Raw genomic sequence first — 17,459 nt, 5'->3', positions numbered from 1 at the left:
TTTCAGAAGCACCCCTAAAAACAATTAAAATAATTTAAATTTTTTCTTGGACATTATTTTCAAAATCTTTCTAGAATATATTACTAGAATCTATTTCTAGCTAGGATTAAATTAGCAATTTTAGCTCTTGAAATGCTGGCAACACTGTCGACCATTGCGGCCACCAAGTACTTAAAGAAATTAAAATGCGTCGAGGCGACTTGTGTTTGCTTTCTGGTTTCCGTTAATACCCACACTCCTGCCATCCCCCACCCCACCCTTACCTCTTGAGCAGTCCCACAGCTGCTGCAGCTGCCACGCGTTAATGTGTAAAAGAAAATGCTATTTATATGAAAATTCCCCAGAACAAAATATTGCACATTATACAAACCTGTAGCATTTTAACAACCCCAACCCTTCATTTTGCTACCCTGCAAGTGAACTGCACGCGGGCCAAAGACAAAGCGGCCAACGAAAAGACCAACAATGCAAGACAAAATAGATGAAAGAATGGGAAAGCAATAAAAGGAAATTGTCCAAAGATAATCTGTGGAAAAGTGTGAATAAAAACTTTGCCCGGGCTCGGTTCAGTTATCATACTATAAGGCTAGCAATGACACTTCCCCCTCTAAGAACTTGGCAATGGAAAAGTGTTGGCCCAAAGCATAAGCCGAATTTTGATTGACCAACGGGTTTGACCAACTTTTATGATGATGATGATGATGATAACGATGTGGGAAGGGTTCTTTGCCTTCATTCAATTACATCAAACTTTTCAAATACTTGCATCCTTGGCTTTATTTGCTGATCTGCTTCACTTGCCAGTTACTTAGAGTACTTTCAAAAAACCAGCTGAGTCCATTTGAGTCAAAAGTCAAAACTGTTTTCATTTTTTGCTTTGCCAAACTGAGATTGTTTATTTTCTGAAATTGAGGTTTAGCTGTATAACTTTTTATGAAAATACACAAGACAATTGCTTAAGCTAAAACTTCATTTAACAGAAGAGAATGTGAGAATAATTTGCGAAATAATTCAGAATAAGATAGCAAGCAATTTATTGCCATGCATAACAAGTTCAACTGAATGCAAAAGTAAATCAAAACAAACAATAAATGCTCTCAATTTATTAGTGCTAATTCATTATCTTTTAATTAAGAGTTGAGCGTAAATTTTTCAATTTTATGATTATTTACTTAAGCAGTCATAAAGTCAAAGAATTAACTTTTTTTCCAATGCCAAGCAGGTGTCAAAAATAAATTCAACAATATCACAGATGGCATTAAAATTGCCAATTTTTAAACAATGAGAAAACAATTTATGACAGCTATTTTAGTATGTGTTTATGCAGTGTATTAGATAAAGAGTATATTGGATATTTTAAGCTTGAAAGCTACTTTCTGCAGGAAATGTAAACTCTCTAATATAATAGTAATTGATTGCACGAAGTTCTTGATGTTTCGGTTTTTCTATATACTTAAGATAGTGTCAATTCTGTTTACAGAGTATCTCTGAAGTTGTAAGAGCTAGAGTAGGTGAATTTGATGAGCTTAATAAATGCAGAAAATTATATTAAATTTAAATATTTTTTCTAGAAATTTATGAAAACATGCTTGACTCATAAACAAATTTTTGTATTTGTCGCATTTTTTACTCAAAAATTCTTAGTTGTGTGAGAAAAATATAAATTTTTACTTAAAAATTCTTAGTTGTGTGAGAAAAATTAAAAATTTTTCAATTTAAAAACGCTTTGAGAATTTTGCATTATTAGTGAGAATCTATTAAAATAGTGTGAAAACCTATTGATTATAAGATTTAGTTTTTTATACATTTGTTCAACTTAAAATTGTCTTAATAAAAAAAATATACAGGGTATTTGCTAGTCTACTCATTTGATTAATGCAAGCAAATGCGCTTTTTAATATATGTACTATCTTCTTTTCTTGAATATATACAGACCAGAGCTAATGAAATTGCTACGCAAACTAGATTGGAATAAAAATCATATAAAAATTCCTCAACACCTGCCAGTGTATTTTTGTGAGTGCTAGTAGAGAAAAGAGCTAAAAGAGAGGAAGGGAGAGGGATAAGTGTTCGGGGAGAGATTTCTTTTTGTTCTCGAATCGGATTATAATTCAATAATTTGTTTTACTTTTCTTATTTTCTTGTGCAAATCAGAGAAAAAGTTATGGAAGCTGTGCTGAAGCTGAATTATGTATGTGATTTATGTATTTGTTGCGACAAACCCTCGCACTGTACGTCCCTATTCTTAGATCTGACCCTTGAACCAAACAAATTGAGGATATATGAATTTCCTTATCCCTGTTTTTTTTTTCTCAGATAAAGTTTTTCGGCTGCATTTGAAGGATTTCTTTGGGTCTGTTGACGGATTTGCTTATATAAATAAAGGGAGTGGCTGGTTAACCCCTAGGGAGAGGGTGGTGGGGGTGCGGTTGAAGGAAGAGGGGGCGTTGTGCAAGCTACTGACGTCTATTGTGACGCAGACGACTCGTTATCGTCTGTACTGCAGTTAACTTACCTGCTTTGAGGAGCTCCTGCAAATGACAGTTAAATGGAGTGCCATCTAATCAGTTGCAACAACAACAAAAAGAACAACAACAACAACAACAACATTGATAAGAAACACAGTCACAAAAGACACGCGAGAGGGTCAAATCACAGTTACAGTTACTGTTTGAGTTAGAAACGTAATTTCAATGTCGCAAGCGAAACACAAAAGTGTTCCCTGTTGTTTTCCCTCGTCTTACTCGGTACGCAAATTGGTTACCGAAGTGTATTAGCCTTGTGATAATGCACGTAACAGGTAGATGGAGGCATCTCCATAAGGTTTCCCATACGAATGTCGGCGGCTCGAACCATAGAGCAAGACATCGGTTCGGTTCGCGAATTGATTTATATACTGCCTGAACCCAAGGTTTGGGTTCGAACCTTGGTTCACTTTTATACAAAAAAAAATTTTATTGTTATAGATTTTTCTCTACATTTTAAACTAATTCAATTTCTTTTTTTAAAGAAATCAAATTTTGATGATAAATTAAATTTATTTGAAGATTTAAATATGACTTATTTTAATCCGAAGTCTTAAATAATTGCGTAATATTTGAAACCCATAAAATTTATGTAATTATTTGTTTTTTGGAACCAAACCTTTTATTTTTTTCAAAGGTTCGGTTCATGATCCGGTTCAGGCTGCTTAAAACCCCGAACCGAACCGGTTCTACGAGGCTCGGATCAGAACCGGTTTGCAGCCTTGAACACAAAAACAAAATTTGAAAAATATATGTGAAAAAAAATAGGAAATATTTCATATGAAAATAAAAATTAGGAAACCAAATTAGCCATAATGTTATTAGGAAATAAAAAGGAAGAAAGTAAATTGGATAAAAAAAATTAGGAAAGCCAGCAATTTTAAAATATTATTCAACCAAAGTTTTCACTAAGTTAGACTCTACATATTGAAAAAAGTTTGTCAACTAAATATATAAATACATTTTCTAACTAACAATTTAGGCAAATCGGTTTAATAAGGGCTTAAGCAAATTTTTATTGGTTTTTTTTTATTAGCGTATTTACTTAATCGTATAAAAAAATTCTTGATCAGCATTAAATACTGTATGCAAACAAAAAATAAATAATATAATAAAAAATATATAAAAAATAATAATAAATAAAAAGTGTCAAAAGTTCAATGATCTTGGATTTTTTGAATCCGAGTACGAAATACTTGATTAAGGTGACGTTTTTCGATACCTGCTCTGCAATATTTTGACACTAGGAATTCTTATACGTATATGATTTAATTACATATATGAGACTTATTTGACTTTTGAATTATCGAGTCCTTGTCAATGGATTCGCAATCTAAACTTAAATAATATATTCCTTTAACAGCAAGAGTATCTCATTGTCGAGCACACTCGACTGAGGTGTTCTTACTTGTTGTTTTTTTTTTTATCCTGCTATTCTCTTATCCTGGGCCTGTCACTGCCACCGTAAGCCAGTTAAGACCGGCTCCCGGGACACGCCAGATGCCACGTTGCAAGTATACATTGTCAGACATTACCATCACCTGGCGGTGTCTTGTGTCCTGTGTCCTGTGTCGACTGGCTCGCCTCCCTTTGCTCCTGTCTAGCTGTGATTCACAGAACTTTGTTTTAAAGCAGAAAAACGTTAACCAAGCCAGTCCCAAAAGGTTAGACAAGAATCTGTAAGATCTATCAGGTATCATTCTCCATTTAAGGCTAAAAGGGGATGCGATGAGTCTAAAAACTGTTTAAACAGTAAAAGTTGAAGCTGAGACTATTATACATTAAATGTGTTTCAGATATTCTTAATAAACTTTCAAATTAATAAATTAAAAGCTGTTTTTAAATATCAATTAAATTTCATATCTATTTTTAAATAACATACTTATAAACATGTCTGTTCTTAATAAAATGAACAAGCGCAAAAAAGCGCGAAAAATGTTTAGAAATAGCCAATTTCACTTAAAAAGAGCCAATTTTATTTAAAAAAAACCAATTTTATGAAAACTACCCAATTCTTATAAAACAACATAATTATTTGCAAACGAATTTTTTTTAGCACATGTATATAAAAAATTTATTTAACTAATAAAATATTCAAATTAAACTAATATCAAAAAGCACATATTTTAAAATTAACATTAACATTGAGAATTTCAGTACAATGGTACAATACATTTATATTTAATTAATTAACATTAACATTTAGATTTCAGTACAATGTTACAGTAAATTTATATTGTTGGGAGCGAAAAAATTTAGATCTAAATTACATGCTTAATAAGTTAATTTAGTTAATAGTTTTCAAGAAACTCTTGAATAAATAAATCAAAAAAAGAGCCAATTCCAATAAAAAAGTGGAAAAGCCAACGGGGAACAAAGCCAGTTTTGGCGGAAAAACGCCAAGTGTAGCAACCGTGCTTATAAATATAAAAAGTATACTTCTTATGGAAATCCAAAAAAGTTCAATTAGGTAACTCACATGAAATGCATCTCTTGACAATTTTCAATTATTTTTTTTTTAAATGTTACTTTTAGGCAGTGTTATTATATCGTCTTAAATTAAAACAACTGATAAGCTTTAAAGCCAGAAATATAACTTAGTTATGGAAAACAAAGAGCTCAGCTGCTACATACAAAAATCAAATTGCAATTAGTTTACAAAAATTTAAGCTAGTGTCATTGTTGCCCTTTACATAACACTTGGCTAGAAGCTATGTATAACTGCTTCAATGGAATTTTGCTTTGAGTTAGACACTAATTGGAAAACACATAATATTTAAATAATTAAATACTTAATTAGTCTTTTAAACAAGTGTCATTGCGATTTAGTTTCTAAATTTAAGATCTCAACTTTATAAAAGTAAGCTTGCATTGCTAATTTAATTTCCAGCTGGACAAACTTAAACAAATTTTAAGGAAATATTAAGTATACGCCACGTGCGGAACAAAGAACAATGTGCAGCATAGGAACATAAGAGGGGGGAATTGGTGGGTGGGGGAGGGGGAGAACTGGCTGTCATGTGGCAAACTGGCAATAACAAATAAATAACGCGAGCATGAATGTTGAAATGTTTTGTGCAAATATTAAAATTGTATATTAGAACCACAAAAAATCAATCAAACTCAAAAGGCGGCGCATGAAGTGGTAACAAACAAAACTGAGGCGACGGGAGGAGGGCTGATTTAACTGTATATTTTGTAAACATACGAGGAGAGCGTCAAGCATTATTTCCGCCTTTCACTTTTCCCTGCCTTTAACATTATTATTTTTTTGTGTATATTTTGTGTACAAATAAACGATAAACAAAATTTGCACTGCTGCTGCGAAAATTGCGAGCATTTTCAACATCTTACTTAATCGAGATGATAATGATCATTAACGCCATGTGCTTAATCATCATCATCATTCGCACAGGCATTCAATTGTATGTGTGCCTTGTTCCTTGCCACATGCCGCAGTTGCAATTTTTCCAAATTTGTCAACTGTTTTGTGGCCGCCTCCTTTTTATTTATTTATTTATTTTTTTTTTTTTGGTTTACAGTACGCGCTTACATATGAAATATGTGGACTTTTTATATAGCCCACAACAATTACAATAACAAAAGCTGCAGAAAATACATATACGTGTATTTGTTGTTCTTCCACGTTGCCACATATGAAAACCCAACTCCTGCCGAGTGGTTTACAATGCCACCGCACCACCAGCAACATCAGCACCACTTACATATCTTATTTAGACTCATTTCACACACATGCTATATGTTTTATGACTGTTTTCTTGTACTTTAATGCAACTTTTGATTTACTTTTGGATTTTTTGCATTTGTTTTTAAACTAACAATTTAGATTGATTAGGAAAGTTTAATATGCACACAGAGGTTAAAAATCAAGTATTTCGTACTTAAAACGACTCTTTTCGAACTTGATTTCTCACTAAGAATAAAAATACTGAAATCAAGAATTTCGAACTTAAGTCAAATACGATATGTTAAGAACATAATTTAAGTATTTTAGTATTTTAAAATTTAAAATTACTTTAAAACTTACTTGATTTAAGTACATTTCAAACTTATTCCAAGTTCTTAATATTCTAAAACTGAGTACAAAAATATGTTAAAATATGAACAGGATACTTGATTTAAGTACATTGCAAACTTAAATCAAAATCGTGTATTCTTGAATTATATATATATATATATGAGATTTTCTTGAAATAGGTATTACTTCACGCTACCTGATTAAATTATCTAAATCTTAAGGATTTTTGCAGGAAAGCAAGAACCAGTTGAGAATTCTAAGCTAGCGAACGCAAAAATGAAGTAAGAAATAATGTATAATACTTAATTTAAGATTTGACGAGCTTGATCTGTGAGTTCACCCCGGATACCGATCTTATTTTAAAAATTTTTTGTACTCATATCTAGTAATTTAGGAGTTTTACTAGATTGAAGATACTTTTTTTTTATATCAAGAATGTTGGAACTAGGTTAAAGAATTTTTATGCTTATTTTCAGTAATTCGGACTTATATTAAGTATTAATTTTAAGTATCGAAAATACTTAATTCGAGCTCAATTCGAACTTAATTTTAGTACCGCTTTTTTTCTCTGTGTACAAAAAAATTAGTATTTATAAATATTTCGCTTTGATATTAACAACAGAATAATTGAATATTCATATTTTATTAATCTATTTAAGAATTATCCGCTTTTATATGACAAAATAAAAGATAGCTTGGCTAAAACTATCTTAATAACATACTATAATATGACCTGATGTCATTTCTTATTCTGTAGACTCCAAATAATTGTTAACATTTGTTTTGTTTCATATAGTGGCACATTTCTACATTAATTTTAAATTATAATTAATTTTACATAAATTTTAAATTTAATTATAAGACTGCAATTTGATGACTTTTTCAATATTAAAAAGCTCTGAATAAATTCAAGATTAATAAAATAAATATATTAAGTTTGCTTAAACAAACATGATATTTTTTTAAGGTGTTTTTTTTTATTAATTTAAGCACAGAGAGTATAAAATCATATATAAAAATCTCTTAACGAGCCAACCACCTAGTGAAGAAATTCGCATATTATATTTAACTCAGTTTCGAGTATATTTCATTTAAATTTAGAGCTTTAGAACTTTATTCTTTATGTTCCTTAATCATATTTATTATCAAAATAATAACTCAGATCCTTACCTTTTGAATTATTTGACTATTGTATAGTTATTGTATTTTTGTTTATTTATTTTTATTATTGGTAGAAGAAATAACTTATTTTGCTTTCTTTCTTAAATAAATTCCTAAAAATTGTATTAGACTTTCTGTATTCTGGTTTCTATAATAGGCAAAAAATATAGATTCTAACTAAATCATTTACTAAGAATTCTAACCTTTAAAGCTACTGTATAACAAAATTTAACGTTACTATTTGAACAATTTGTATTATTTGTTTATAGTATAGTTCCTAATAAATGAAAACAGCAGCAGTTTTGCAATATTCGCTTTGATGATTTCCTCGAATTTCCCTTTTGGATTTTCATTTTATGCCAAAACTAATTAAATTGCAGTTGCATTTTAAGCCTTAGTTGCAGCTTGGTCAAACTCTTCCTCTTTCCTCGCCTTTTTGTGTATCTCGTTATTGTGCTGCCCCCCTCTCCTTTCTGTTTCTCCCTCTCCCAGTTCTTTTGTTGCCTGCCTTTTTTCTGCGTATTGTACTCGTAAATGCCATCGGCTAAAACAATACGAAGTTTTGCGTGCTGTCACACTCACACCTGTGCACAAGTTTATGGGGACACCTGCTTCTTAGTGTGTGTGTGTGTGTGTGTGTCTGTGTTTGTTGTGTGTAGGGTGTTGTGCCGCGGGCTTTGTTTGTTTTTGTTTTATTTTTTTGTTGGTTTGCTGTAAATTGTTGTAAATTTTTGCATTTGTGAAATTTGAACGCTTCGTGCATTTTATTTGAAAAGGAAAAATATCATAAAACACATTAAAAATAAAAATAAAAATTGTATAGTATGAAACGTATATTATTTTTATTGCTTCCTTCCTTCCAGTCGTTTCACTGGATTCTTCCCCCCCTCAGAATGCTGTCCCCTTTGGTCCTGATTCTGTTTGCGTGCAACCGTTTGAAGTTTTCGGCATTGCTTTTGGTTTCCAATGCATTTACTTATTTATGAGAGTCCACACACGGCACATGCTCTTTACCCCCCTCTCCCTCTCTCTCTCTCTCTCTCTCTCTCTGTCTGTCTCTCTCTCTCCTCTATAACACGCCACTCGCACAATAATGCAACAATTCGCTTTTTATTGAGATGTATTGTGAATGGAAATGGAAAATGTTGGATAAGGGGGAAGGGGAGGGGGAAGTACTTTAATTAATAGTTCCTAATTGCTACTTACAATTATCAGAGGCATCGCTTGAGCATTGAAATGAATCCCTGCATATTTCATTTGTAATTGCAAATGAAAAAACACTAAAAATAGATCTTAATCTATTACTATAACTAAATATGGGTTACCAGCTGGTCTAATCAGCTAATGTATCCTTCGAATATATTTAAGAATGCATTCAATTGTTATAGTTATTTCTTTATGGGAGCTTGTTGTTTTTAAAAATATAAAATTCAAAAACTATTTAACGTTTTATTTAATTTAAGGAAATAAGCATAGATAGAATATGAAATAGTCGTATAGTTACGAATATAGAAGAAAGTTTGTTGTTTCTAAACCACATTTAAAAAAAATCATGTTACCAATTAATCGAATTCCTTAGTTGACAAAATTAACTATGAAATTAAATACCAACAAAGCCGGATCATATTTTCTAATCAGAAACTTTTACTCATTTGTCTTAGAACTTGTTCTTATTTTTCAAGTGAAATACCTAACGAAACACCCAGGAGTGAGTTGTTGGAAAAATGTTTTCTAATGAAATTGGCTCAGTTTCAATGTGTTTGGTTTCTAAACAGTTTGGTCCATTTAGTAAATATATTAATAGCATGTTTAATTCGTTAAATGTCAAATTAATTATCGTTTTATCAATATTGTAATCAATCTCTAACTTGTTATCAGCTTTTGCTTTGCTTTTTCCTCCTTTTAGTCGACTGATATTTAATTATTACAGGTTTAATTTACTTGCTAGAATGTTCTTTAGCGATTTAAAGAATCTATTTACGCATTTTTTTACAATTTTTTGTATTTTATTACACGTTTCTTTTCTTATTTTCTATTTACCAGCATTTTGCAATATGCTCGTTTAGTATTTCTTAATTACTTTAAGTGCACATTCTGCGCATTTGCTGTTTTTCCTGTCTTGGTCCAGAGTTGACTTTGTTTCACTCCTTATTCTCCCCCCTTTTTCATCTCTCTCTCCCTCTGTTGCTGGCCTCCTTTTAGTATACCTCTAAAGTCCTTCTTGCCTTTGACTTCTTGTCGCTGTTCACGCGCTTTAATTTCATTAGCGTTAAATACATTTTAACCCTTTTTTCTTTTTGTTTGTTGACAAATCTGAAAATCTGAAAATGTTGTTATTGCCGTGCTAATTGAATTGCATTTCCATAGATGAAGTCTGACAACTTAAGACCAAATACTGCAATGGACTTGTATGTGCTTAATCTTATACTTATATATGCTTATGCTATACTTATGCTTATACTTATACTTACTCATATGCTTATACTTATGCTTATGTATACTTATGTATGCTTATGCTTATGCTTATACTTATGCTTATGCTATCCTTATGTATACTTATACTTATGTATATACTTATACTTATGTATGCTTATGCTTATGCTTATGTATGCTTATGCTTATGTATGTATGCTGGCCTTATACTTATGTATGCTTATACTTATGCTTATGTGTCAGCGATAGCCCGATAGCTTGTAAGCCCGTGGCGATGGCCCAGTAGCCTGATAGCGTGGTAATGGCCCGTAAAAAGCAATGGCAAATAGCCCCTTGTAAGCTGATGTGTGTGGCAATGGCTGAAATGGCTTGTAATGGCCCCGTGGCTGATGGCCAATGGCTGTCTTGTGTATCAATGGTGTGTACATAAAGGCAGTAACGTGTGGCTGATACCCGTGGCCCGGCTCAGCCCCAGTGGCAATAGCCCCGTGGCCAGTAGCCCAATATTGTGGCAATGGCCAATGTGTCTATGTCTTAATGTAATGGCTGATAATGACGCCATCATGATGGCAATGGCCAATGGCAATGTATTAAACATGTATGTATGTATTTATAAGCCAATGTGTAGCAATGGCCAATGTGGCAATGGCTTGTCTTGTGGCCAATGTATGTATGTATGTATGTATGTATCGCCCAATGTATGTGTCTGTATCCATATCTTCAATGTATGTATAGCCAATGTAATGTGTCTTGTGTATGTTGTCTTGTCATTGTCTTGAAATGGCCCATGTAATGTATCTTGGTAAAATACTACATATGGCTGATGGCCCGTGTTGGCCCGATGGTGATATTGTGTGTGGTATTCAGTGGCTGTCTTGTGGCTGATGGCCCGATGGCCCAGTGGTGATGGCCCGTGGCTGATGGCCGTGGCTACGTGTATGTTGATGGCCCATGGTACATGGTGATGTGATAATTCCCGTGGTAATGGCTAATGGCCCATAAAGCGTGGCCAATGGCTGTGTGTCAGCGTGGCAATGTGTGTGTCAGCCTTGTGGCCCAGTGGCAATGGCCAATGTATGTGTCTTGTCTTGATAGTAATGGCCAGTGTGATATGTGTCATGGCCGATGGCCCAGTGGCCAGTGGCCCGATGTTGATGTTTATATACCCGATAATGTCAGCTGATGGCTATGTTGTGTGTGATGTGTCATCGTCAGCGTGGTAATGGCCGATACTAGCTATGTGATGTATGTGATGGCATGATAATTATGATAGCCAATGTGATATTGTGATGGTAATTTGTTGATGGCCGATACTGATAATGGCTTATGGTTATACTTGATACTGTAATTGTTATTGTCTTATAATTTACTTCTTATACTTATACTTATACTTATACTTATACTTATACTTATACTTATACTTATACTTATACTTATACTTATACTTATACTTATACTTATACTTATACTTATCACTTTCCCTGACACTCCATTAAATATTCTTGGATCGTGATAATAAGCAGCTTAGTTCAGTGGACTCGCACAGCATGCGACAGCCACGCCTCCTAATGGTTAAGTTTGACGAACTTAAATACTGACCACGCCCTATAAACACACACATTTAGAGAAAGTGGGCTGAGACAGAGACACATTAAAAGCAACGAGTTGGCAACAGGCTTTAATGTGCAGGCCAATTCAGTTCAGTTCAGTTCAGGGACGAGGTTAACAGCTAAACAGTTAACAGGTAACTACTGGCCAAATTTTGTTGTCGTTGCTGCTCCCTGTTTATATTGAGCTGGCCTGCAAACAACATTTCAAATTGAAATTGGCCAAAAACAAACGAAATGAAATTTCCTTCTTTCTTTTTTTTTTGACACTGTGAACTCGGGGGAGTTATGACTGGTAACGTTGCTTGGGGATTAATTTTGTAAGCGGCTCAATGCGTAATTAACAAAATGAAATACTTAGCCATACTCTAGAGTCTAAACTCAAGCCAAAGCAAGGTCAAACAACACAGACTCCGATTCAGTTTCATATTCCATTTGCAGTTCATCTTGTGAGCTGATTTGGGATGTATCTGCGTATCTTTGTAATTACAAGCAACTGCCTGTGGACCTGGCCTAATATAACGTCCACAATTGCATTGTTGGCCAGTGAGAATTTGGTCAAGAGAAAACACAGCTCGACATTCAATGGACAGCGTCCTGCAGCGAATTGTAATGGATGCCACAAAAGTAAGCCCAGATTTATGTACACACAATGTATCCGTGTATGCCACGTATGTGTGTGTGTATGTGTGTGTGTTTGTGTGTGTGTGTGTGTGCTGTCAACATAGTTGACAACAATGCTCAGCATTCCTCAGTTGAAATTACCATGCGAAACGTGCAACAAGAAAGTTCCTGTATATTGTGCTTATCATAGATTTTTGCATACGAAATGTGAATCCTTTTGTCAACCATCTTTCAAATGAGTGTACTCATTCAGGATATTCAAAAAGTGCTGGCTTAGCTTTAAGTCAAGTGCATTTCAAGTACTGCACACGCCTCCATGGTCACTTTAAAAGCAAATGCATAAGTTATGCTTTAACAACCTGTAATCAAATTGAATGGATTTTTTATTTAAATAAAGTGAGGCTTTGTTTTTGAAATAGAAACTTTTTGTTTTAATAGTCAGATTTATTTTTTATCTTAGTTTCTCTTTCTGATAACCGATAACTTGAGTTTCGCAAAAGCAATTTTCAACTACTTTAACACGATTATTTTTTTAACACACTTTTGAGTTAATTAAATCGATTTGCATGAAATATCGACAACTTAACATAGCTATAATTCGATTCGACATCAAAATTGGAAAATAATATGTTTTTCATCCATACTTTTTCCATTACTGTCCATTTTTTCCATACTTTCCTCTTGACGCTTTTTCGAAAATTTTTAAACTGTCATAACTTTGCCAAATCTTAACCAATTTTCTTGCGGATTGTCAATTTAATCATTATTTGGTCTCTTATTTGATTCTGCATCAAAATTATTTCCTTTTTTTCCTTAACTGTCCATTTTTTCCTTATATTTTTGCCACTTGACACTTGAAAGAAAATTAGTTTTGAAAAAAATCGTTATTGATTATCGACATTTCGATTACTATTATTATTATATTTTTTTTCGATTTCGATTTTTCTTCTAATGTCACTTCCTTCGTTTGCTTTAATAAATCCGAATTTATGTTGATTTTGATTTCTTGGTAAGCTGAGTTTTGGCCAGGCTAAAGCAGTAACTGCAATTTAGCAATTCACATACTCAAATCACACATACACCTAGAGTGGTGTGTGGGGCATGGAAGGGGAGGGGGGGGGGAGACAATGCAACACTTGAAAGTTTGTCGTACATTTGCGAAATGAAAAACACATTTCAATGGCAAAAACAGCAAAAACTTTTAACTTCAACTGCAGATACGAGTTTAAATGCAGATACAGATACATGCACAGCAATAGATACAGCTGCAACTGCTGCAGATACAGCTACATTTTGAGGTCGCTGCGGCAACCAACAAAAATTGCAATTCTCACCGAAATTTCAGTTTTTTTTTTTGCTTGAATTGCATTCTCCTATGTGGTGTGTTTATTTCTTGTGCCATTTATAATTTGCAACAAATCAAACTTGAAGAAAGAGATGAAAAATTAGCTAAATATTTGGCCACAATGTTGTTGTTAACACCATTTTTCTCGATATCTTCTGGGAACATTTTAATTCACATTCAAAAATGTTTATTTGCTACGCGCAACGAACTAAATTCCATTTAATATTTACTTTTGCCAAAATGCTCGTATCTTAGGCACACTGAGTATTAAAAGTTTAACATGCAAGTAGTTTTTAATTGAGAAAATCATAAAAATATTGTAAAATTAATTTATAGAAGTGTTTTAGTCAAATATTTTTGTACAAATTTAAGTTCTTAAATTTTTGTTTTTGATTTTCAGCTGTTTAAAATTTTTGGACTTAAACAATTATTATTTTTTGTTATTTAGCTAATAAGTCTACTAGAAATATAATTAAAAAAAACGTTTGTTGAACTTTTTGAAAGGAGAATTTGTATTAAATTATTATTAAATTATGCGCTATCAAAAATGTTGTATAATACAGTTCTTTTTGGACCCTTGATAAGTCTTTCTTAAAGCTGTTTAATTTTGACAAATTGGACAAAATTGAATAAACAATTATTAAATAGAAGCATACAAAATGTAGTTGGCTCAATTTAATTACTGAATAGATAAGGCATTTGATAAGATGTTTGTGAGAGTAGCTAACTCAATTATAGAGCAATTAACTCAATTATTTTGGCAGCTAGCTGTGTACGTTTACTTACAGCAGACACTGTATATGTGGACCATTCATCAATTGAATTTCGATAAATGTGAAACGAGGCGAACAGACCAGGAGTATGTGGGTAGTTTTGTTGTGTGTGTGGTGTGTGTTGTGTGTGTTGTTTACACGAGTTATGCATATCAAGTGAAAAGGTAAACATGCCACTTGCCACACATGCCACATGCCACATGCTCACAGCAGCTGCCTCCTTTTTGAAACTTGGCCTCTAATTTGCATTCAGTTTTCAACTAAACAAATTACAAGGTCTGCCACAAAGCATAAAGTCAAAAGTTGCCTTATAATTAATACAAACGTATGCACACACACACACACCCGCACACACACACACACACACACCCGCACACTCTCACACACAGCTATTGCTGTTGTTATGATAAAGACATGCTTAGAAATCAATTTTTGGCGGCGATAAGCGATAAGCGCCAGCCTTTTGAACAATAGCCAAAAAGCCAGACAAAAGCAAGGCCCAAAAAGGGATATCAAGGATATAAAGGATAAGCAGCCAGCATTCGGGTCAAGCGTCTAAAAAGCAATACCAACTCATCGAAAACTCTGCCCAAAATAAACAAAATCAAACTGCAAAGTCTACATTAAGTTGTGCACTTATCAAGTCCTTTTTGTCAACTAGTTTCTTGAAAATTTAATGCTGGCAAGAAATTCATTCTTACCCACAAAAAAATAGTTGTAAACTAACAGAAAAGTGAGAGTTCTTCAGGTGAACTTGAGTTAAGATGCATGGAAATATGAGTAAGAAATACAATATATTTTTCTTTTTAATGATTTGCAAAGAGTTTTTAGTTTAAAAATTGCTTTTGCTGAAAACTTTTTACTTAAAAAAAACAGTCTGCCAAATTTAAGCAGAAAACACTTAAAAATTCCAAAGAACTGCTCAGTTAAAGATTGACTGCAAAGTTGCTAACTGCAATAGGTTGAATTCTGATGTATGTATAATATTGTACACTCAGAAAAATATGCCATTCTAAAATTGAGTACGACCGTACTTGAATTTATACCGTTTTGTTCTTAAAATTTTTAGATTGCTGTGTACTAAAAATCTTGAATTAAGTATAAATCGATCTAAAATTTAAAAATCTGACTTTACATTCCTATGGCAGCTATCCGAAATAGTAGTCCGATTTTATCCAAACTTAGTGAGAAGTTATAAGACCATGAAAAATATATAATCCGTGAGTCTCTTAAAGATACCTCCAGAAACAACTGAGTTATTTGTACTAAACTAGCTTAAGATTTCTTTGTACTTAAAATAGTTTTTTTTAAGATTGAAAGGAAACTAAAAATAATATCGTTTCGTACTTAAAACTAGTACGTTTTGGGATATTTCTTTTTCATTGTCGCACCTCAGAATTCTCAACTGGTTCTAGCAACGAAAATATAACGTTAAGCTTGGATCGCTGGTAAAATCAGCACCTATTTCGAAAGGTCGCTAACCAAGAAAAAACACCATAATTTAATGGTATTTAATTTGGGTATTTTGCTTAATTTAAGTATACATACTAGTGTATGTTTTAAGATAAAAATTAATTAATAACGACAATGTTTTGTACTAGAAACAGGTAAATTTTGAGCTTAGTTCAAGATTTTTGTGTACTTAAAGTAGTATGTTTTCAATTTTTTCAGACTTGAATTAAACCCAAAACGAACTTAAAGTATACCCGAAAAATCTCATTTTAAGATTTCGGTACTTGCGAAAACCGAACTAGAAATAAGATTTTTGTTCTCAACTTTAGAAATTTCGAAATAAGATAGCTTTTGAGATCGTTTGTACTTAAAAATGGCCCGGAAATCTTGATTTTTTTTCTGAGTGTATCATTAAAATTCACATTGTTTCGTCTAATTTAGTTCATATTTTATTAATTTGAATTTGCCACCAAGTATTACATAAAATTTTGATTGTCCCAGTTTAATCAAATGGAAATAACTAAGTTATATAAATGTGTAGGATCTCTAGATCCTTTTGGTCACCAAAGCGGACTTTCGCTGTTTTGTTTTCTTTGAGCCAATTTGCAATTTGCGTTTTTTGCCAGTCTCAATTGGCTCTGGTATAAGAGATTCTTCCCTAAGAATGACCGATGCCAATTGTCGTAGCGGAATTATCTCATCATACTGCGCCTCCTGTCCAATTGTCCAGCCAAGCTGAGCCAACTGCTGCTGCAATTCCTCCTGGGTGCGTTGCGACATTCCGTCCGGTGAGTCAATGGAAATGAGTTGAAAGTATAAAAAGAATTTCTATAAAAAATAGTAGAAAACTAAACGAGTACAAAGAGAATGCGAGAATTTGGATACACTTAATCTGAGCGACTAGAATAACATTTAAAGAATATATAATAACATATATATATTTTTTTTATAAACACGGAACTTAGTTATGTTCTGCAGCAAGAAAATTAAGTAATACAATTTCTTGCTTAAGTATCTAATTTGAAGCAATGTAAAAGTCGTTGAAGAGTTGATCAATTCTTTTTAGAAAAATTGAAGCTCAACGTTTGATTGATCGATTTTCTGAACTATTAAAAATTTTCCGAGCAATCAAGCGTAAATAAAACGTTAACACCTTAAGTAATTGCTGAAAATACCCTTTAAATGTAGGGTAACTTTTAGACGATCAACTAGCTTTGCACATATTTCCTAAAATTGTCTTTAAAATGCGTTCAGTTGGCGCCATTGTTTTCTTGTTAAAGGCGCAAAAGAAATCGTAAAATTAAATATGCGTAGCATACTTTTTGGGGCGACTGTTGGCTGCTGGCTGCAATTGACTTAATATCCTTTGGGCAAACAATCAAACAACTGCCAACTAACCAAGCAGCACATAAAAGGGGGAAATGCAGAGAAAGGGGGGTAAGTGGAGGTCACAGTTGGCAGGTGGCAAGTGGCAAGTGGAAAACGAGACCGTAAACCGCA

At 33.0% G+C, this 17,459-nt stretch overlaps 1 protein-coding gene across 1 annotated transcript in view; it reads left to right on the top strand.

The window, feature by feature from the left end:
* LOC117793432 overlaps positions 1–17,459 on the top strand; it is a 73,791-nt gene that overhangs the window by 1,139 nt on the left and 55,193 nt on the right. The window lies entirely within an intron of this gene.

This window comes from Drosophila innubila, chromosome X (genome assembly GCF_004354385.1).
Source record: "Drosophila innubila isolate TH190305 chromosome X, UK_Dinn_1.0, whole genome shotgun sequence".
Taxonomy (NCBI): Eukaryota; Metazoa; Arthropoda; class Insecta; order Diptera; family Drosophilidae; genus Drosophila; species Drosophila innubila.
Note: the sequence above shows the minus strand (reverse complement) of the source record. Positions and strands in the feature narration are given on the sequence as shown.